The following is a 22,056-nucleotide window of genomic DNA, read 5'->3' as shown; positions in this document are numbered from 1 at the left end:
GAGAATAGAAAAACACAATGGCAGATCCCAGATTTAGCTCCCACCCTGTAAAAATCAAACCTCTACTAGTATCACACCCAATCCTCCAAGACTGGCAGTGGAAAAAGAGCCTTTATGTGGTTAAGGTGCCTGACTCTCATGGCCACGACTCCCAGGGAAGAGGTCCTCTTTAATTTCCTGTCCAAGCCCTGCCCATAATGCTACTCTCTGTATCCAGTCCATCCAATCAGACCATGTTGGAGAATAGACACCCCTTAACCAGAGCACTTAGACTTCAGACAGCCTGGGCTCCCCTACTGTGTGATCCCATAACATCAGCATTTCCCCCAAACAACATAAAAGGCCATTTGAGTGTAAATGAGCATAAATGGCTGTTATTGGTCTGCATTCCCTGAACTGTCTCTATGTCACTCATCCCCATATTCTAGATCATAGTTCAGAGACTGCTACAAGATTGATGCTCAATAAATATCTGTTAAATGAATGAATGAATGGATGGGATGGATGGATGGATGGATGAATGAATTTTGCTTATGGCTCAAGGATAGCAAAAGAGAAAACAGACCCAGAAAGCTAGCTGTAACTAAGGAATCTGGCTAACGAAGTGTAACTTACTCATCTCCAGCTTGTGTTCCTCTCCAGGGTCTCCCTGCCTAGCTTCTGGCATATCCCCACATCTTTCTCTCCCTTTGCACTTGGTGCACTCCAGCACAGCTAGACTTCTCAAGACAGACCCACAGGGAGAGAGAGACAGGAGTTCCCTCCCACGGTAGGCTGAATCTGCTAAGTTTCCAGATTCTGTATGAAGGGCTACATCTTCTCTGGATAATAGTCCACTCCTTTAGGGGTGTGTGCTTCCTCTAGGTCAGAAAGGAAAAGAGCTTTCACCTCCCTTGGCAACGTTCATTAGTTTCTCCTAAAGTATTCTACTGAGGATTAGCAAGAAAGAGTAGGTGATCCACTAACGGTGCCTGCCACGGGTGTGGCCAAGAGGAAAGATAGTTTCTATGGTGCATATTTGCCTATGGCCTCAGCAGGACAACCTGTCTTTATAAAACAAATAAATCTAAGATCCACACTTAGGGGGGATTATTTCATACTTATCCTTTAAGGAGTTAAGGTTTCCATTGGCAGCCTTCACATGTACTATTCCCCTACAGAGACTTGGGGAGGGACATTTTGTGTGTCCTTTTCTGTTGTGATTTCTTTTTCTTCTGATATATAACAGAAGCTGAAGGAAGCAACTGCAACAGGATAGTGTTACTTAAACCCAATTCAGTCATTATTATTTTTGTAAATTTTAGAATTTTATTATGAGCCTTTAATGGGATGCTGTGCTCTTTGGCAAGCATCGTTCCTGAGCTCTGGCAATGGTGATGGATAAACCAGAGACAGTGTATCCATCCTGCTTCTTGTTCTCCATGGGTCTGAAACACATCTTCCAATGGGTCCCAAAGGGAGTTTGGCTCAGCATCTACACCAGGACTCTTGATATTGGAGCTCTTCTTGGGAAACCAAGAATCGAGGGCAGCTGCTGGGCTCCTTTCTTTTCAAGAAGTATTTTCTTCACAGCATCCACCCACTAGAGCCGTGGGTGATGGCAGCTAAGGAAGGGCCTGAGTGGGTTTAAGTGGGTTCTAGGATTGAAGCAACACAGACAAGTTGAGCAGAGGAGGTGGAGGACAGTCTTTGTTCACCAGCCCCTGGCAGTGAGCTACAGATCCAGAGTAAAAACAGCAAAATGCCGTGGAGGGCAGAATCCAAAGGTGGGGAGACAGACAGCAGTACAGATGAGGGGAAGGAGTCACCAACAGGAAAGAGATGGGAGAGGTGACAGAGACTGAGCATATGTGCCCAGTGAAGTCGAATATTTTCTTTGGAGGTTCAAATTATCCCGTGAATTTTTTTCTAGTACTTTTCCATATCTCTGGGACCAAACATGTGCATACGACATGTCTAAAACTGATGTGTTTAAAGCAGTTTTTGGAGAAGCAGATAGAGATAAGCTTCCAACTTTTAAACATGGGAAGGGAGGATTTCTCTCTGACTCAATAATGTGACCAGTTCATTGAAACAAAGCAAGCATCAATGCATCCCCTCGCGCAGAATGTTTCAGCTTACCTTCATACACTGTCTCCAGCTGTTTCTCAGACTAAGGACTGTTTATTCTTTTTTAAATTAATTAATTAATTTACTTTAAATTTTTGGATGCATTGGGTCTTTGTTGCTACACATGGGCTTTTCTCTAGTTGTGGCGAGCGGGGACTACTCTTTGTTGTGGTGCCCGGGCTTATTGCTGTGGCTTCCCTTGTTGCAGAGCACAGGCTCTAGGCACATGGGTTTCAGCAGTTGTGGCACGTGGGCTCAGTAGTTGTGGCTCGTGGGCTCTAGAGTGCAGGCTCAGTAGTTGTGGCACACGGGCTTAGTTGCTCTGTGGCATGTGGGATCGTCCCAGACTAGGGCTTGAACCTATGTCTCCTGCATTGGCAGGCGGATTCTTAACCACTGAGCCACCAGAAAAGTCCCCAAAATTGGTCATATACTTCTAAATGAATATACTATGTCCATGTAAAAACACACAAAAAATGGGTGTTTTAAAAGTTGAAATTTTATAAGCAAAAATTCCACTACTTTCTTGCACCCCAAAGGATCACCATAGACACCCCACTTTGGAGACCCCTGGCACAGACACAGGTCCTCTGTGGATTCAGAAGAGCAAGGGTTACTACTGACCGTGCCTGCAAGGCGCTGGATAAGTGGACCAGCGTCCCAGTGAAAGATGTTTCCAGAGTATGGAAACACACAGGGATGTCTGAATGGTGTTGGGGGACAGTGAATGAACCATGGGGCTGGAAGTGACTGAGATTCTGGGCCTCAGTGTTAGAGCTAATAATAGAAGTATGGTAGCCAGGAGAGGAAGCTAGTCTTTGGGGAAAAGATAAATAATGTGAAAAGCAGCCATCTGAGGGGAGCTAACCTTATACAGGGTGAGCAAATGACAGCTGACTCTGGATTTCATGTCAGCGTGGGAGAAGAACATGAGATTTTGGTAGGTGCCACTTAAGGCAGATCTTGTGGTGTGGTTTGAAGAGACAAGTCAGGAGTTCCTGGCTCAAAATCTCCCCCCGAGTGACTGTCACACTGCCTGAAATTTCTCTTTTGAAAATTAATCATTGTCAGTTAAAGGGCTGGAAGCCCCAATTAAAACACAATCCCCCCCCCAACAGAAGTAAGGTCTTCATTTTTTGTGAGTTAATACCTCAAAGGGGACAGGTTGCTGAGAGGAAAACACTATAGAAATATAGTGGGGAAGCTGGAGGTGAGAGAGAGTAGGAACCCCAAGAGGAGAAAAGGTTATACTAAACAGGAGAGGTGAGAGGGCATGGGATCTACTGAAGGGAATTTTATGCTCATAATCTGCACGTGGCATCTTGGATTCTGCACTGAATTTTATATGTATATGTTTATAAATTACATAGCATATAATTAATATATATAATTATATATATTAACCACCTGATGAGAAAACACACACATACATATATTACATAATGCAATCATATATAACACACACATAAAATGTATAATTATATGTAATATGTCTTTTTGAGTATATATAATATATATATTTCTGAATTTTCTTATAATTTTTCTCTTGTGAGAAAACAGGTATACATATATTTGATATATAATATAATTAATATATATAATTCTATTCAGTTGAAATGATAAAAAGAATAACATAATTATTATACTATAATTATAAATATAATTATATGTGTCATATGTGTGTGTTTTCTCACAAGGTGGTTTCCAGCAAGAGAAAAATTATAAGAAAACTCAGAAATAACCATTTTTCTGGATATAAGTAGTTTTAACCATTTATTTTCTAAGCCTAAAAGCAAGAGAAGAAATCATAAGGGAAAGGATCCAATAGATTTAAATAGGTAATTTCAAAATTCTGTAAAAAAGGGAAAACACCACCAAAATTAAGATTGAAAGGCAAACTGAAGAAAACATTTGCAGTAAATACAACAAAGAGTTGCTCTCTCTGCTGTATAAAGAAGTCAAGCAATTCAATGAGAAAAACACAAAGAACTCAATATAAACAGTCAAGGGTATTATACAGACAATTCATAAAAGAGGAACTCTCACTAGTCATTGATTACAAGGACCGTGAGGAAGGGACCATGTCTGTGTGTTCACCATTGCAGCCCCAGTGCCTGGGTCAGTGCTGAGTCACCTATTAAGTAAATATTTGTTGAATGATTGATTTAATGAATGAACTAATTAATACAAGAAAAAGTCAACCTTGAGGTAATCAAAGGAATGAAAATTAAATTTTTTTTTGTCCATCACTAGAGCAAATACTTTCTAAATGGAGTAATACCCAATGAGTATAGTAATTAAGTATAGTGAAAGGACTTTCTCATGGGAATCGATGGTGACGTCATAGGAAAGCAATCACCTCCTTCTTAGGTATAGGAAGATCACACCTCCTCACGCTGCCTCACCTCCTTGGAGTCAGAACTAGCTGTGTAACTAGTTCTGCCCATTGGGTTATGGGCAGAGGTGATGTGTGTTACTTCTGGACTGAAGCACTTAGGAACCTTCCTCTGAAGATGTGATCACAGAAGAGGCCCCCGTTGGGAAGTTGGAGCCAAAAGACTGAACAGCCTGGATTGCTGAATCCACAGAAGGAAGACGGCAGCTTCAGAGGGTAACCTGAACCCAAAGATGATTTTGTATGTCTAGGAAGTAAATTCTTATTTTGTTAGGTCATTGAGATACTAGAGCTGCTTTTACCATGGCACACCTCACCTATTTTGATTAATATACTTATTTCATTCTGTTCATGAATATCTATTGAGCTAAGCACCTACTATAAGACAGACCCAGAAATTCCATTTATGAGGAATAAGAAAATCATCCTAAATATGGAAAAGGATATTTATACATGAAGTTGCTCATTGTAAGATTATTTTAAAACCCAGCATTTCCATAATAGAACAGCAAGTTGCAAAAGAAAAACATTTCACATGCACTTAGTAGATATTTATAAAGAAGATGTAATAACATGGGAAAATATTTGTGACTGTCATCCTCCTAAATTTCCTATACATATAAAAAAAAGATTGAAAGAAAAAACACTGGAAATGTTGAAGTGTGGTTTTGTTGAGTAATGAAAATTATGATCATTTTTCCTGCTTATTTCTTTCTACAGTTTAAAATTTTCTAAATATTTAAAAATAAATTGGTATCAATTTTCATAATGAAAAGCAATCCTTCTCTCCCAATGTTTAGATTTATAACAAATAGGTCATTTTATTATATCTTATTGTTAAGATTTTTCTTAATTTTGGAAACAAATCTTTCCCAAGTTGCTGTAAAATCCAAATGGTGGGTGATCTTTATATTTTTTGCTCCTTTTTTGGTGTATATGCAGAAATTGCAAGTTTTAAAGAAAAAAAATTCTATCCGTTCATCTCTTTTAAAGGCATTGCAGACTGCTTATTGATGTTTTAAAAACAGAATCTGATCTTGAGCAAGACCCTCCTCCTCTCTGGAGCCCATTGTCTTTGTCTGAACAATGAGAGGCTGGGTCTAATGATCTCTTAGACCCCTGCCAGCTCTAGCAGTCAAGTGAAATAAGTTAATAAGTTCATATGTCAGAGGTGTCATTCAAGCAGGTTTTGGAAAACACTTGTTTCATTAGTTTTGTGAACAGGTATCTATGGAAACAACTTATATTTGTACTCAAGGGAGATAATCATTTATGAATTTATCTCCATACAATCTTCACAAAGATAAGCTGTGCTGGAGCTAAGCTTCTAACAGCCTGTACCGGAAGATGCAGTTTTACACCTTTCTTAGTAGAATCAAGTAAAAATCATCCTGATCAACTGAGATATCATCAGAGTTTCAGAGATTGGAAGGTTTCATTTGAAATTAAACCACAAGGATCTGGAGAGTCACAGCATTCACTAGACACAATTTTTTAAAACTTGAGGAAAACAGTCTGGAATGGTGGCAGAACTAGCCAAGTAACCATGGAAAGCAGGAGAGAAAAACTAGATGCAAGCAGCATCATTTTTCATTAAACCTGGGTCATTTTTATGCAGTGATTCTGGAATGACCCACTCACTTCCTAATTAGCTGCTCCTCTCTGGGCCTGAGCTTCTGCATGTAGAAAATGAGGGACCTGAACCAGATGACATCTAAGGTAGCTAATAATACAAAGATTGAGCTAGCGTTTAGTATTTTTGCTATCATGTGATGACCTTCAGCACTGATTAAAAACAAAACAAAACCCAGGTTATGTGCAAAGAGGTATTTCTATGCTTTGATATTGTCTAACAAGCAGAAATGGTATCTTCCAGTTAACTGTTCTTGACTCCTAGCTGTGTTGTTCAGGACTCTGGCTGCCAATGACAAAAGCTGAACGTGATTTAGCTTATCTGGAAAGGGGGAGCCTTGGCTCATGTAACCAAATCGCTGAAAGAACGTGGGTCAGGTGACAAAGGACAATGGATTCAGGGACTCAAACTCCGTCAGGACTCTCCATGCCCTTTGGGTGTCAGGGGCTAGACCAGTTTCACCATATCGTGAGGAACATGGCTATGGACAGCTCTGGGCTCACATTTCTGCAGCGTAGGACCAGAAAGGAAAATTAGCTCTCTTCTTCAGGTAAGTCAGGTCAAGACACTGACTGCACAGCCTGGGTCACCGCCCGACACCTGAGTCAGTCACCATGCCCAGAGGCAGGAAATATGATGGTCTGCCTCGTCGTTTGCCCAGTCTGTGTTGTCAGGAAGATTTGAGTATATTATTAGGAGTTGAAGGAAAAGATGCTGAAGAGGGAAACATAGCTGCTGCACTGGTTTTCTATTTCTTGCCATGCAGCAAGTTATCACAGACTTAACGGCTTAAAACAGCCCTCATCTGTGAGTTCACAGTGCTATAAGTCAGAAGGCTGTGCTCGGCACGACTGGCTTCTCTGCTCAGGATTTCACAAGGTTAAAAGGTGTCCACGAGGTTTTGTTCTCCTTGGTAGCTCAAGGTCATCTTCCAAAGTCACGTGGTTGTAGAGTATTCAGTTCCTTGTGGTGTACACCTGAGGTCCCCATTTCTTTGGTGGCTGCTCTCAGCTCCTAAAGGCCACTCACATCCTTTGCCACACGGTCCCCTCCATCTTTAAGCCAACCAGTGTTGAATCTGTCTCACTCTTCGAGTCTTTTTCACCAGGAAGAGCCCAGGTCCTTTTAAGGGTTCATCTGATTAGATCAGCCCTGGCCCCAGGATAATCTCCTGATCTTAAAGTCAACTGATTTGACACCTTAATTACATCTGCAAAATCCCTTTGCAACAGTACCTAGCTTAGTGTTTGACTGAATAACTAGGAGAAGGTAGATACTGGGGGAGGGGAGAGTGGGGATTGGGGACCCCCCTTAGAATTCTGCCAACTACCACTGCTACATGAGCTTAGGAAGTTTAAATAATCCGTCTTGAGTAGACCTATTTCAAAAGGCCAATCATTCCAAGACTAAGTCTGCCTAACTCTTGGGCAACTAATTCATTTATCAGACTGGTTGCTTGGCTCATGTAATCAAAATAACTTGATTAAATAGATTTTTTAGTATTAATCTGATTGCCAACTTTAGGAAGATGGAATGTAAACTAAAAAACAGAGCCTACTTACTTAAAAGCATGTTTTAAACACTTTCTGCATGCTCCTGCTCTAGAACATGAACTGCTTGATCCCCTAAATGCAATTCAGTCCCCCTGTTATACACCTTCACGGAACCCTATTCTTTTCCCTTGCAATGCTCCTCAGTGCTTATTCAACACCAGTCCTACTAGACTATATACTGATGATGCAGAATCTGTGTTTCCTGTTTAATGCATAACATAGCATAGTGCCTGGCACATACGATAAATAGTTCTAGAACGAAGAGGAGCGGTGTCATGCCATGCCTCAGTGTGTACTTCTGTGCTTAGGGCCGTGCCAGCACATGGCAGGTGTTCCATCAAAGTGAAAGGAAGGGAGAGAAGAAGGGGAGAGAGGAGGAATGGAGGACACAGCGCTGGGCCTTTCAAGGAAAACAGCTAACTTGTGTCCTTCTGACTTGATCAAACAGTACAATTTCTCAGCATTTTACTTCCAAGAAAAATTGTATGCGGTGATCCAACTATTTCAAACTGTTTTTGAAACTCTCCAAGCCTATGGAGCACAAGGGGCAAAGGGTCCTCACACCAAAGGTTGGCGTCACTGCACCCTGAGGGCGTTAGCGGGGCCGGGCTCCAGACCGAGGGACTGGCCGCCAAACTGTTGGGTCCGTCTGCTTTACCTCGAGCACAGACACTTGCCCACTTCAGGACTCTGCACATGTGGACGGGCCTGGGGTCAGTTACTCCTGGAGCAAAGCAAATACTCTCCTCCCCGGGCCAACAGCACACAGGCAGGAAGGCAACCCTGACTTACAGAACCTGGCACTGACTATAGAAGAGAGTTCTTACCACTCTGGGAGGTCAATCTCACTTATATATTAACTATCCCCCTGGCCCTGGGGATCTGGCTTTGGAGAGGGTCTCAAGATTTCGGACATCTCAGAAAAAAGCATATATTCTGTGTCCAAAATGTTGATTAAAATGTACAAACAGACCGTCTTCCCTGAAGGAAATTTGGGAAGTACCTTCCAGGGTCATTGTCAATGGCCTTGTGTTGGTCTTCCCTGCCAGCCCCTCCTCACCCCCTTCTCCCCAGCCTCACTCACAGCTCTGCCCCTCTTTTAACCTTGTGGTTGAAAGTCTAACAGACAAGCGTGCACATGTCCTCCTATCTAAGTGATGTAAGATGTTCTACCTTTTGTTTCCCTGATGCATCAACGGGAAGGAAGCTATTCATTGACCCAGGAACAAGTGAGGGACCATTGGGAAGGATGGGTTTTCAAATCTCTATCCCAGATCATCCTTCCTCATTCACTTGCTTATTGTGATTGGCTGAATGTTTGTGGCCTGCAAAATTCATCTGATGAAGCCCTAACCACCAAAGTGATGGTATTTAGAGGTAGGTCCTACAAGAGGTGATAGTCATGAAAGTAGGACCCTCAAGATGAGATTAGTGCCCTTTTAAGAGGAGAAAGAGAGAGATCTCAATCTCTCTTCACACGCATGCACAGGGCATAGGCCATGTGAGCACATAGCTAGAAGTGTGTCTGTCTGTCTACAAGCCAACAAGCAGGCTTTCACCAGGACCTGAATCTGCTGGCACCTTGATCTTGGACTTCCCTGCCTCCAGAACCGTGACCAATAAAGCCACCCAGTCTACGGTACTTTGTTATAGCAACCCGAGCTGGCTAAGACACTTATATTGCTGCAATTAATTATTTGTTTGATGACAGATTCCTTCCCTTACATTACAGCTCTCCAAGAGCTAGTCTTATTCACCTTTGCCCCTCATGGTGCATAACCACAGGTACCTGACTGTATAGATGCTTATTAAATGTTTGTTAAACCTTAAATTCTGTGCTAAGGGGTTTGGACTTGAACAACAAAAACAATTGGAGTTTTTGAATGGGGAGTGTTATTAGCTGTGTATCATCAAGCAAATGACTTGTCCTTTGGAATCTCAGGTTTCTGGTAAGAGGAATTAGGTTGCCCAAGGGAAAAAAGATGTGCAAATTCTCTGAACAGCATAATTCATTGCATATCTGTATGAGAGCCATAGCATTTCATGTTTGCCTTTCTGCACTCCTCACAAGGCAAGAAAATCTGCTAAAAGACCACTCTGTGACGCTCATTTTTTTTCTGTTTATTTAAGCTGGACTACCCTGTGACTGAGTAATCCTCTCTAACCGTATGCTGTTGCTGCCTAGGCAGAGAAAGTGTCCAAATGTGGAGGGGATTTGAAACCCTTTATTATGGGAAAAAAATCTCCCATCGTGCCTTGCAACTTTACTCCTAGGCAATAAATGCAGATTCCTTTCTAAATAGTTTAAAATTCACTTTGCAATCCAAAAACGACTGCAGGGGATGAAACCTTGAGTTTAAATGTGTCAAATATGCTTTAGCAGCAAAAAAGGCTATTGAAACACAGACACAGACACAGACACACACACACACACACACACACACCCATGCTTGCTCCTGTTGTTGCCATTCCATCCTGAGGATTACTTAGTTCAGAAAGCCCACAATGCACTAAACAATTCCTATAAAATGTCCTAGCTGGGGAGTTAGCTATGTGATAAGGATTCCCATATACGGGAGTGTGTGTGACTAAGCTCTGAGAGAAAATATGGCAGAGACGGCTGGCTACAAATCTGGGATAATTCCTTGAGAAGGAAAAAAAGAAGAAGGAAGGATAACAAAACCCGCGGTGCACAGGAAATGCCTGGCTCACAGAAGGGTGAGCACGTTTGTGTGGGAAAACGCACAATCTGGCCAGCGCCAGTTCCCAGTGGAAAGATGTCTTCAAAATGCTCTCTCCCCATCTGCACCCTTTCAGATGCCTACGAGCCTCTTCGGGGACTTTTGAAAAAGACCCTGGCCCTTCAGGCCAGGACATTTTGAACAGCCTTTCTCACAGGCTTAGCTCTGTGTTCCTTGCAAACTGCTAAATCCCTCAACCTCTAAATTTTGTTTTGAAGTCATAAATGTCTCTCCAGGCGTCTTGGTTTTCAGAAACCAGCACAGCATGTTTCATTTGTGAACAACTGGAAGAAAGCAGCTTTATTGACAATTTTTTTTTTAAAAAAGATTTTTTAACTTTCATTGGCTTTTAATTTTACGTAAAGGTATGCCCCCTCTGCCAGATGAAGGAAAGTGCAATGGAATTAGAGTAGCTTAATCCTCAGAATTGCACTGGTGTGCTAGTCTAAAAATATCTCGACCGGCTAAAATGTTGGGCTGAATTAACAAAATATAAATGAGGAGAAAGGAATGTAATATCCTTCACTTAGCTTCAAAAATTCAGCGGCACGAGTGCATTTAGGGGTTTATCTACTAGTAAGTCTACTGGTCCCTGCCCGATTTCCCCACAGACAGGCCGCTGGGGGTGGGTTCAGGGGGGCCCAGATCACAGCCCCAGCCCTGCCCCTGGCACACATGTATGTTTGGGGCAAGTCACTTCACTGAACCTCAGCGTTCTCACTTGAAAAGTGAGAAAAACAAGAAATCTTTCCCCAGAGATGGGTAAAGATGAAATGAGATGACAAATGTGAAGCATTGATCACTAAGTTCTCACCAAATAAACACCTGTTGTTACTAGGTCATCTGTCTCTGCATGGGCACCACTTTGGAGGACAAATTGATCAGTGGGCTCCACTCAGCTTTTGGTATTTCTGCTCTAAACTAAATCTGTAAGGGTCAATACATTGAAAATGTTAAAGCCAAAAATGAGTTTCTTTGGAAACTCAACTTAATGCACACGATCTGAAGAACCTTGAAACCACTCACAGGGTTTCAATAATTAACCACATATATTTTTAATATATCAGTCGATATCCTTATATCAATCTTTCTTGTAAGTCCCAGGTTGAGTGTCAAGATCACTGCCCCCATCACCCACCCCCTTGATAGGCTGGTGGCTAGAAGCAGCTCATGGCCCAGGCAGAGCTGCTATCAATCCTCTTCATGTCTGTTTTCTCATTCCTGCTCATGTTAATATGTTAATTCACATTTCTTTCCTTTTCTCCTGTTTTCTCTCTCTCTCTCTCTTGCCCTCTCTCTCTCTCTGGTACTTAGAGACATTAAGTTTTCAGACTAATGCTGCTACTACTACATTTCCTCTTTATAGTGACTGCCTGGGTTCAAACCCTCTGTTATGTAAATCTTCTAACCTCCCTGTGCCTCCATTTCCCTATCTGTAAAATGACCTGAAGCAAGAAAAGACCTGCTTCCTGACCATGTTAGAAAGGGACATCCATTTGTACTGTGTTCCAGGGCCACGAGACACAATGGAAAGAGCGAGAGCTTAGACCTGGAGGAGCCTCCTTCAAATCTCAGCTCAACCATTTTCCAGCTGTGTGGACGTGAACAGTTATTTCATGTCTCTTGGCCTGATTTCTCATTTGTAACACAGAGCGGCAGACTGTTGCTGCTTACCCCATATCCATTTCCTGTTTGTTCTTTTTTTTTAACCAATAAAACCCTGATTTTGTTTGGAGCTGAAAAGTGCCCAGATAAAATTTTTCATTTCCACTCTCCCATCTGATACTGGCCATGAGCTGTAAGGAGAAACCACTGAGTACAGCTGATAGAAAGTTGTCTCTAAAGGACAGCCTGGGCTGCCATGAACTTCTCCCTTTGCCTTTTATCTTCTTTCCCCTAGAACCTGAGTACAATGCCTGGAGGGACAGCAAGCCACCCCGTAACCGTAAGGTGACAAACATGAGGATGAAGCCTAGACACTAAGGATGGCTGAATAGAAAGAGGAAAAAACCCTCCTCTAATCGCCTCACAGGGTTCCCAAGCACCGGGCTGCCCACCTCCAAGCTTGCAAAATAAATTGCAATTCAAATAGATCCCTATCTTTTAAGTCTTTGTCGGTCAGTTTGTCTGTTATTTGCAGTCAGACTCTTCTCAAAACAGGTACCCACAGGAACTAAAATGATACTTGCTTCCCAGGATCCCTGTGACAGTAAAGTAGGTTAGGTACCTAAAGTGTTTAGCGTGATTTCCTGGCACATGGCAGACTTCCAATAACTGTTTATTCCCTTCTTCCCTTTCCCATCATCACATTTTGAATTCTCCTTGATACGGGTAATTATCAGAGCTACTGGGGGGCCGTCTCAGATATTTTGCTCTTAATGTGTCCCTAAGTGTGAGTTGCCCAACTGAACGTGATCCCACAGTCTGATGTCACATCCCGAAGCACATGTTTCTAGGCTGCCTTCCTAGAGCAGAGTCCCAGGAGAAGGGGCACTAAAGGTCAGGCATTCTCTGCATTAGTACAGGGCATTTATGATAAAGTCCAACCTCCATATTTCAGGACTGACGTCCCTACTGAGAAAAGGGTCTGAAAACCACTGTCGTGTTGGTTACCTTTATATGTTTAGCTTAAAAAAGCAAAGGTACAAGGGAAACACGGCAGCTTTCTTCAAATATCACTTAGGCCCCTGGGGAGACTTGGCCAAGTATTAGCTGTGTGGACAGCTTCTGAAAACCCTTCCAGTTCTAGATGAGATGCATTGTGGATCATGGGCTTTGGAAGGATGACCATGATATATTCTCAGCAAGCGTTTAGTGAATTGATTAATTAGTTAATGAGTTAGGTATTTAGTCCTGATGTTTCTATGGGTAAATGCAGCTTGAGTCCCAATACCCAACTTATTGGTGAGAATATGCTCTGTGTGAAACGGGGGTCACCTGGCTTTGGGGTCATCTGAAATCCAGCCTCTCCCTGATGAGCCCCTTTCTGGGACTGTCCAGGGAAAAGCACCTTGAAGGGTCAAGGTCTACAGCCTTCCCCAGCCCAATTTCAAAGGCAGTGACTCTATAACTTAAATTGCAAAGGCCAGAAGGACTGGTTTATGCTCACTTTTCTGAGACAGTTGTTTTATTTCAGCTGAGTTAGCATCACACATTTTTGGCATCTCCTCCAAGAAGTCTATTCAGTAAGCCAGAAGCATATGAAACGGAGCCTTTGCCCTCAGAAATGGCATACTGACTGTACTTAGAGTTATTAAATCTTGAATGAATGGAAGAGAAAATGTCATAATCTTACCAGCGGAGAAGAGAAAGCACACACAAAATCTCCTAATGTGAAGACAGCATGTTGGGAAATGAAGCAAAAGGGAATTTTTCATTACTTGTATCTGGGTTTTATGTTGTAGTGAGAAGTACTGCCTACTACAGTTGGTTTTATGTACACCTCCTCTATAACTACCTAAGGACTCCATTGGCCAAAAATTTAATCAAATATCTTGGTTTCTAGTTAGTAGATTTGTGGCAAGCATCAGTGACCAAAAAAAAAAAAAAGAAATCTGAAGTATTTCCACCTACTTGGATGCAGTAAATGTTCCCTTCTCAAATTCAGGTTGAAAAGAAGGAATTCTCTGATGGAAACAAGGGAATGAGTTCTCTCACTTTTTATTTTTTGACTTAGACAACACATTCATTTTATTGAGGACTCAGCATTAAGTTTGAAGTTCCAAACATTGGAACTCATTTTTGAGGTGATATTGGAAAATAGCATCACATTTTTTAAATGAACTTTTTCCACTATCCATAAAAGTCAGCTGAAACTTTTCCCATCATTCTTCATTCCTATGCCCTGCCCCAAATTTACCTTTCTATTCTCAAATTTCAAATAAAACCCTCTTTCACAAATTATGAGAAATTTTGAAAAATGAAATTAAGCCACATGACTTTGGCAATGAGGGGAAGGATGAGGTTTGCCTGTATGCTTTCATTATGACTTATTTGGATCATCTAAAAAGCTCTGCATTTTTTTCTCTTTGTAGACTTTTTTAAAAATTGTTAAAAATTAAAAAAATTACAATTTTAAAAGATTACACTCCATTTATAGTTATTACAAAATATTGGCTATATTCCCCATGTTGTACAATACATCCTTGTAGCCTATATTACACCCAATAGTTTGTACCTCTCACTCCCCCACCCCATATTCCTCTTCTTGCACTGGTAACGACTAGTTTGTTCTCTATATCTGTGAGTCTGCTTCTTTTTTGTTTTATTCACTAGTTTGCTGTATTTTTTAGGTTCCACATGTAAGTGATATCATACAGTATTTGTCTTTCTCTGTCTGACTTATTTCACTTAGCATAATGCCCTCCAAGCCCATCCATGTTGCTGCAAATGGATTCCATTGTATATGTGTGTGTGTGTGTGTGTGTGTGTGTGTGTGTGTGTGTGTGTGTATACACATATATATATCTCACATCTTCTTTATCCATTCATCTGTTGATGGACACTTAGGTTGCTTCCATACCTTGGCAATTGTAAACGGTGCTGCTGTGAACACTGGGGTGCATGCATCTTTTTGAATTACTGTTTTTGTTTTTTTCAGATATACACCCAAGAGTGGAATTGCTGGGTCTATGACTAGAAAACTGGTAGTTCTATTTTTAGTTTTTTGAGAAACCTCCAAACTGTTCTCCACAGTGGCTGCACCAATTTACATTCCCACCAACAGTGTAAGAGGGTTCCCTTTTCTCCACATCCTTGCCAACATTTATTATTTGTGTTCTTTTTGACCCCCCATTCTGATAGGGTCAGGTGATATCTCATTGTGGTTTCGATTTGCATTTCCCTGATGATTAGTGATGTTGAACATCTTTTCATGTGCCTGTTGGCCATCTGCATTTCCTCTTTGGAAAAATGTCCATTCAGTCCTTCTGCCCATTTTTTTTTTTTTTTTTTTTTGGCTGCACTGGGTCTTCATTGCTGCTCGCAGACCTGCCCATTTTTTAACTGATTTGTTTGGGGGTGTTTTGTTTTTTTGTTTTTTTTTATCCCCACCCCACCGCGGTGTTCCCCCCTTGGTGTCCATACGTTTCTTCTCTACATCTGTGTCTCAACTTCTGCCCTGCAAACCGGTTCATCTGTACCATTTTTCTAGGTTCCACATACATGCGTTAATATACGATATTTGTTTTTCTCTTTCTGACTTACTTCACTCTGTATGACAGTCTCTAGATCCATCCACGTCTCAACAAATGACCCAATTTCGTTCCTTTTTATGGCTGAGTAATATTCCATTGTATATATGTACCACATCTTCTTTATCCATTCGTCTGTCGATGGGTGTTTAGGTTGCTTCCATGACCTGGCTATTGTAAATAGTGCTGCAATGAACATTGGGGTGCATGTGTCTTTTTGAATTATGGTTTTCTCTGGGTATATGCCCAGTAGTGGGATTGCTGGATCATATGGTAATTCTATTTTTAGTTTTTTAAGGAACTTCCATACTGTTCTCCATAGTGGCTGTATCAATTTACATTCCCACCAAAAGTGCAAGAGGGTTCCCTTTTCTCCACACCCTCTCCAGCATTTGTTGTTTGTAGATTTTCTGATGACGCCCATTCTAACTGGTGTGAGGTGACACCTCATTGTAGTTTTGATTTGCATTTCTCTAATAATTAGTGATGTTGAGCAGCTTTTCATATGCTTATTGGCCATCTGTATGTCTTCTTTGGAGAAATGTCTATTTAGGTCTTCTGCCCATTTTTGGATTGGGTTTTTTGTTTCTTTAATATTGAGCTGCATGAGCTGTTTATATATTTTGGAGATTAATCCTTTGTCTGTTGATTCGTTTGCGAATATTTTCTCCCATTCTGAGGGTTGTCTTTTTGTCTTGTTTATAGTTTCCTTTGCTGTGCAAAAAAATATTGCTGTGATTTCTGTCTATGAGAGTTCTATCTATGTTTTCCTTTAGGAATTTTAAGAGTATCCAGACTTACATTTAGGTCTTTAACCATTTTGAGTTTATTTTTGTATAAGGTGTTAGATAATGTTCTAATTTCATTCTTTTACATGGAGCTGTCCAGTTTCCCCAGCACCACCTATTGAAGAGACTGTCTTTTCTCCATTGTGTATTCTTGCCTTCTTTGTTGTAGATTAATTGACCATAAGTGCATGGGTTTATTTCTGGGCTCTCTATACTGTTCCATTGATCTATGTGTCTGTTTTTGTGCCCGTATCATACTCTTTTGATTACTCTATCATTGTAGTATAGTCTGAAGTCAGGGAACATGATTCCTCCAGCTCTGTTCTTCTTTCTGTTCTTTCTTTTTGGCTATACAGGGTCTTATGTGTTTCCATACAAACTTTAAAATTATTTGTTATAGTTCTGTGAAAAATGTCACTGGTTATTTTGATAGGGATTGCACTGAATCTGTAGATTGCCTTGGGTAGTATGGTATTTTTAACAATATTGATTCTTCCAATCCAAGAACACAGCATATCTTTCCATCTTGTGGAAAGATTGTGTCATCTTCAATTTCTTTCATCAACATCTTACAGTTTTCGGAGTACAGGCCTTTTGCCTCCTTAGGTAGGTTTATTCCCAGGTATTTCACCCTTTTTGATGTGATGGTAAATGAGACTGCCTTCTTAATTTCTCTTTCTGATATTCCATTGTTAGTGTATAGGAATGCAACAGATTTCTGTATATGAATTGTGTATCATGCAACTTTACTGAATTCATTGATGAGCTCTAGTAGTTCTTTACTGACATCTTTAGGATTTTCTATATATAGTATCATGTCATCTGCCAACAGTGACAGTTTTACTTCGTTTTCTTCCAATTTGGATCCCTTTTAGTTCTTTTTCTTGTCTGATTGCTGTGGCTAGGACTTCCAAAACTATGTTGAATAAAGTTGGTGAGAGTGGACGTCCTTGTTTTTTTCCTGATCTTAGAGGAAATGCTTTCAGCTCTTCACCATTGAGTATGATGTTAGCTGTGGGTTTGTTGTATATGGCCTTTATTATGTTGAGGTATGTTTCCTCTATGCCTGCTTTCTGGAGAGTTTTTATCATAAATGGACGTTGGATTTTATCAGAAGCTTTTTCTGCATCTATTGAGATGATCATATGGTTTTTATTCTTCAGTTTGTTAATGTGGTGTATCACATTGATTGATTTGCAGATATTGAAAAATCCTTGCATCCCTGGGATAAATCCCACTTGATCATGGTGTATGATCCTTTTAATGTATTGTTGGATTCAGTTTGCTAGTATTTTGTTGAGGATTTTTGCGTCTTTGTTCATCAGTGCTATTAATCTTTTTTTGTGATATCTTTGTCTGGTTTTGGTATCAGGGTGATGGTGGCCTCATAGAATGAGTTTGGAAGTACTCAGTCTCCTGCAATTTTTTGGAATATTTTCAGAAAGATAGATGTTAACTCTTCTCTAATTGTTTGGTAGAATTCACCTGTGAAGCCATCTGGTCCCGTATTTAAAAAGCCCTGTATTTTATACATTGTATTTTCTTTAAATCTTGTAAAAATGGGTAGCATGCATCCTTTGGGGAAAGCAGGAGGAGGTCATGTGAAAATGAATTTGTTCCTCAGATGCACATCGGAGCCCTCTGCCAGCCTGGTAGTGTGTGATCTGAACTGTTGCATGCTGCAAGGGAAGCAGTGGAGAGTGGGGACTAAGTAGGAGCTGAGTCCACCATACTTAGGGCTTGTCAGACAGCAGCAGGGGTCTTGTGTTCGTCTTTGAGGGCCACATTTTAGCTCAGGCACTTCAAAACCAGAGGATCTCCAGAGGGGCCGAAGGGCAGAATCCAGCTGAGGTGCTCTTAAAGGAGCGACTGGTGTCCTGCGTTAAGAGATGGCCCAACGGGGGCAGAGTGGCTGCCCCAGTGCTTGAAGCTCTGTCATGAGTGAGGGGCAGTGTGGTCAGGTTTAACATGCAACAGCAGCTAGATCAGAGTGGAAGGAAGAAGATATGAAAAGTTGATCTCAGATTGTTGGAGGAGGTCATGGAGAGGATGTGACCACTGGTTGACCCACAAGCTGCACCCAGGTAATCAGAGGCTCTTCACCCCCTCCCCTGTCCTTGGAATGTACATTCTGCCCACCATTCCCACAGTGGAAGCTGTTCCAAGGACATGGCCTTGAAAGAGTAAGGTTTGCTGAGGCCATCTGGATGGGATACATGACTGAGCCCAGTAAGCCCTCTATATAAACTTTAAGATTCTGGTGGGCAGGTGCAGAGATCTATTCATCTGGCAGCCGCCTGAGACAAACCTTCTAAGTACGTTCCCTTGTTTATTAAACGTGCCGCCTAGCAATCTGGAGCGGTCTGCTCTGTCTTTCCTGTCTCCTTGCTGTACGTGTACAGAGGCCAGTTTGTGAACCAACACACATCAAGATGAAGAAACCCATTCTGACGTGGAGAATTGCCCCGAATGAGTGGACTGCCCTTATCCGAGGATCTGGACGTCATTCTAGTAATGACTTACATCTGTAAATCTCTTTAAAGTCTACAACACACGTGCATATGTATCATCTCAGCTGAGAGGTATTAGCCTTGTTTTACTGAGGAGAAAACAGACATGCTGAGAGATCGAATGACTTTTCCAAAGTCATAGAATCATCCTAGAGCCTTAGAGTTAGAAGAGACAAAGAATGTCATCCAGACAAAGAAGGTAAGTGACAGATTTGAGATTCAAATCAGATCGCCCAGCCTCCTGGTCCAGGCTCATAGATTACATCCTATTTCCTTTCAGCCTGTTGTGTTTTTTTTTTTTCCTGGGAGTTTTCAAATTCTGTCTGGGGGGCTCGCTGGGTCATCCTTCACCCCTCTTTTTCCCACCCTCAACCAAAACTTAACAACTTGAGTGAGTTTCTTAACCTCTCCAAGCTTCAGTTTCATCAGTTACCTGATGGGGATGATAGTAGGACTCATCTCATAGGTCTCAACTGTGAGTTAAATCAGATGATGCATGTACATCTCTGGACATAGAATTAACACCCAGTGGGTTTTCAGCTTGATTTTACCTCTGCCACCATGTAGTCCAGGCCTCTAATTCCTCACTGGGAACCATTTATAATAGCTTCCCAACTAGTCTTCACACATCCATTCATGCCCAGTCCAGTTGATTCTCCATACTGTAGATGAGGGACCTTTGTAAAATGCAAATCTTACTGTGTCACTCTCTGGCTTAAAAACTGCAGTGGCTTCCACTGATTTTTGGATAAAGGCCAAGACCTTTAACAAGGCCCACAACCCTGAGTGTGGCTGGTCTCCACACGCCTTGCCAGCCTCAGCTCATGGCAACCTCCTCTCATTCAGCGCTGACCACACCAGGCTCCTTCTCACCTCAGGGTCTAGAATATTCTTCCATGCCTTCAGGAAGCAAGGTAGCCCCACCCTACCCTACATACTGTCAGAGCCCCGTTTCCATGCCTTGGTGGCGCTGTGCCCACTCACAGCTGTATTATTGTGAGTATTTCACTACAGTCTGTCACTAAACTATAAGTGTCTTGAGGGTTTTGCTCACCACTGTTTCCCAAAATCCAGCACAGGGCCTGTAATTTAGTCGGTGCTCAAAGAACATGTGCTGAATGAATAAAGGTTTTGTAGGGGACTCTTCCATATAGATTTCTGTGTGGCTTAAGCTGGAAGGTAAGACTAGATTTACTCCTAGAGCCCTTCCTTCTCTGGGATTAGATGATTCCATGCTTCCTTGTACATCCTCTCGCCCTGCCCTCTCCAGACACTGTAGCCTTTAGATGAACCCCCAGGAGTCTTTCGATAATTCCTTTCAAACTTACAGACAAATGACTCAGAGAAGCAGAAAACAAACCTTGAACTGAACTCTGTGCAAATTCTCATCTTGACATTATTTTTACTCCCCAACAGAATGTGAAAAATGCCAACTCTCGTCATTGTTGGTGGGAGTGCCCATTGGTACCAATCACTTTTGCAGTCCCTCTGGCAGTATCTTACAGAACTCAAGATGGTCAAACTCTATGACTCAGAGATTCTAGTCCTCAGCAGACATCCGAGACACTCTTGCACCTCTGCCCAGCACAAAGCAATGGCTGGCATAGCAAACAAACAAAAACATAATCACTTAATTGTCCATCAACAGAAACATGAACAAATATATTGTAATACGGTCATACAATGGAATACACTAGACCAATAAAATAAAGTAAACCAGAACTTCATGTATTAGCATGATATCTTTTTTAAAAGGTTTAGTAGTAGAAGCAGATCTCAGAAGGATGTACACCAAATAATCCCATTTAAATAAATTTTTAAATAAGTGAAACCACAAAACGTGGTGTGTAGGGATTCTTAACGATGTAATAAAAGTATAAGGACATGAGATGGGATGGTAAACAGCAAAGCCAGTTCAGGGGCTGCCTCCAGAGTGCAGAGAGTTGCATGTGATCTGAACACGGGGTACCCAGGGGCTTCAACCATCCTGGTAATATCTTACTCCTTAAGATGGATAGTTGGTAAACCACTAGTCATTATAATAATATCTCTGCCTTTTTGTATATCTGAACTATTTCATAATTTAAAAAAAACACTTTAAATATATTTGGAGTGGCTGATTCAACTTAAAACAAGAGCGGCCACACTGGGTTTTCTGGCTCATGGTAAATTGGGTTTCCTCTCCCCTTTCTGAGATGAGAGGTGCCAGGTGAATTCCAAGCATCCTTGCTGTGTCCCCAGGTCTCCCCTCTCCCTGGGCATATTCTCTGCTGACCCTAGTGAGTACTCAGGCCAAAAAGTTTGAAAGAAGACGTTTGCCTTTAGCCTGGGGACCAGCTACAAGATCCTTTATGCTCTTGTAGGGACCTAGGAGGAGAAAGGGCTGAAAAGAAAGAATTGGGCAAATAGATCGGAATTTAGCTCTAAGGTAGGTATTAGAGGAAGGTAGACAAGGTAGACAAAGGTAGGTAGACAAATTCTTACTATACTGGCCAGAGGGTTGATCAAGGCTTTTGGTCTTTACATCAGGGGTACAGATAAAACCAGTTTTCTCCACCAGAGAAGGCCTGCGGGCAAAAGCTGCACAGCCTCCTGTTCCCTTCCATACCACGTAGCATGCACCTGTCTTTAAGCAGCTGCCCAGGGCAGGGGGAGGGCACGTCCTCCTAAATCAGCGGGACATTTTATTTGTCTCCTGCTGATAAGCTGTGTAAAAAGACGTCAACACAAGTTCTGCTCCTGAAATCTACCACCCCATCGGCCCTCTGCTTCTTCTAAGAAAGAGCGTAGGGAGGTTACAGAGCCACCAGAGAAAGCCAGCCGGGCCCAGTGATGAGAGCAGAGGACTCCGTGCTATGAAACCGGCCTGGAAGGGTGCTGCGAGCAGGAAATTTGTTGAGCTCTGTCAGCTTGAACTCCAGACAGAACCAACATTTCTCCCAAATAAACCTCAGACACAGCCTTCTGGTTTCCTTACCGTCCTGACTCAACACCTAAAACAGGTCAAATCCACTACATTTTGGCAAAACACTTTATAAGTAACTGAGGTCCAAGGCTTGGGAAAGATGCTCTTAGCGTGGCTGGTTTATCCTCAGGGCTAATACTGCAGGAGCCCTTCTTGGGGCTGCCGTCCTG

The 22,056-nt window shown here is 41.8% G+C and overlaps 2 long non-coding RNA genes across 15 annotated transcripts in view; one reads left to right on the top strand and one right to left on the bottom strand.

Annotated features, from left to right (window-relative positions):
• The window catches only part of LOC309615154, an 86,616-nt gene that overhangs the window by 37,379 nt on the left and 27,181 nt on the right, over positions 1 to 22,056 (bottom strand). The gene's annotated exons all lie outside the window — the stretch shown is intronic.
• Positions 7 to 20,643, top strand: LOC309615190. The gene is made up of 2 exons (XR_014236611.1): positions 7 to 19,120; positions 20,338 to 20,643. It is a non-coding gene; the product is annotated as an uncharacterized lncRNA (long non-coding RNA).

The sequence above is a fragment of the Balaenoptera borealis genome (genome assembly GCF_965194805.1).
Source record: "Balaenoptera borealis genome assembly, chromosome: 17".
NCBI classification, from domain to species: Eukaryota; Metazoa; Chordata; class Mammalia; order Artiodactyla; family Balaenopteridae; genus Balaenoptera; species Balaenoptera borealis.
Note: the sequence above shows the minus strand (reverse complement) of the source record. Positions and strands in the feature narration are given on the sequence as shown.